We start from the raw sequence: 1,357 nt of genomic DNA on the forward strand, positions 1-1,357 counted from the left end.
TATATAGGGAATGGGGCTCTGGTCAAAAGTAGTGCACTATATAGGGAATAGGGCTCTGGTCTAAAGTAGTGCACTATATAGGGAATAGGGCTCTGGTCTAAAGTAGTGCACTATATAGGGAAAGGGGCTCTGGTCAAAAGTAGTGCACTATATAGGGAATAGGGCTCTGGTCTAAAGTAGTGCACTATATAGGGAATAGGTGTTACAACACAGAGGCGGATGCAAGATGCAAGCAACGATGGTTTTAATGAATGTAGTTCACAGCAGCAACATGACAGACAGACTGTACTCAGAAGGAATCCGACCCAGGAACTCGGGCGCATCTTCCGATCATAACGTGCTGAGAAAACCAGGGGAGTGTGTCCAGATGAGTAGGAAGGAGCACAGCAGATAATCCACACAAGAGAAGAGCACGGACACACGACACAACCTCAGAGAAGAAACAACGATCTGACAACAAGAAACACTGGTAACAGAACATATAAAGGGAAGATAAGTGGTTCCAGCTGGCGCAGACAATCAGGCCGAGATTGGGAAACCACGCCCACACAAACACTGGAGAGAGAGAGAGAGAGACGGAGGCAGTGGATTCATGAACCGTGACAATACCTCTCCTAGGAACGCCTCTTGGCGTTCCCAGGCGTAATTTACCTGTCGATTGAAATCATCGATAAGGGAGTGATCCAGAATGTCCCTAGCAGGTACCCAGCTTCTCTCCTCCGGGCCGTAACCCTCCCAGTCCACCAGGTACTGGAATCCGCGTCCCTCCTTCTAGAGTCCAAAATACGATTGACAGAAAAGGTGGTCTCCCCATCAACAAGTCGTGGCGGCGGGGGAACCGGGACCGGCGGGTTAATGCGTGCCTGAAACACAGGTTTTATTTTAGACACATGAAAGGTAGGATGAATTCTCCTATACGCCTGAGGAAGCTTGAGCGACCGCCACCGGACTAATGATCCTGGTGACGGAACGGGCCGGAGCAACTGAAGTGCTTGTTCGAAACGGATCGGAGTGGAATGTTCTTAGTAGAAAGCCACACTTTTGGCCAACGACGTATACCGGAGGCTTCGACCGGTGGCGATCGGCCTTAGCCTTGGTGCGCGCCCCCACCCGGAGAAGAGTCTCACGGGCTCTGCTCCATGCGTGACGGCACCTCTGGATGAAAGCGTGAGCGGAGGGAACAGTGACCTCGGACTCCGATTGGGAAAGATAGGTGGCTGGTAACCTAAACTACACTCAAACGGAGAGAGACCCGTGGCTGCCACCTCTTCTCTTGGCAACGAATTGTGAGCGTATCAACCATAGAGAGTTGTTGACTCCAGGAAGAGGGATTCTTAGAAACCAAACATCGCAACAC

General features: G+C 51.0%; 1 long non-coding RNA gene across 1 annotated transcript; it reads right to left on the minus strand.

Moving 5' to 3' along the window:
* Positions 1 to 227: 227 nt before the first annotated feature.
* Positions 228 to 915, minus strand: LOC135532721 (uncharacterized). Its single transcript, XR_010454386.1, has 2 exons — positions 652 to 915; positions 228 to 555 (listed from the first exon to the last, which is right to left on the minus strand). It is a non-coding gene; the product is annotated as an uncharacterized LOC135532721 (long non-coding RNA).
* Between the last annotated feature and the right edge of the window lie 442 nt (positions 916 to 1,357).

Source organism: Oncorhynchus masou, unplaced genomic scaffold (genome assembly GCF_036934945.1).
Source record: "Oncorhynchus masou masou isolate Uvic2021 unplaced genomic scaffold, UVic_Omas_1.1 unplaced_scaffold_1999, whole genome shotgun sequence".
In the NCBI taxonomy this organism is placed as follows: domain Eukaryota; kingdom Metazoa; phylum Chordata; class Actinopteri; order Salmoniformes; family Salmonidae; genus Oncorhynchus; species Oncorhynchus masou.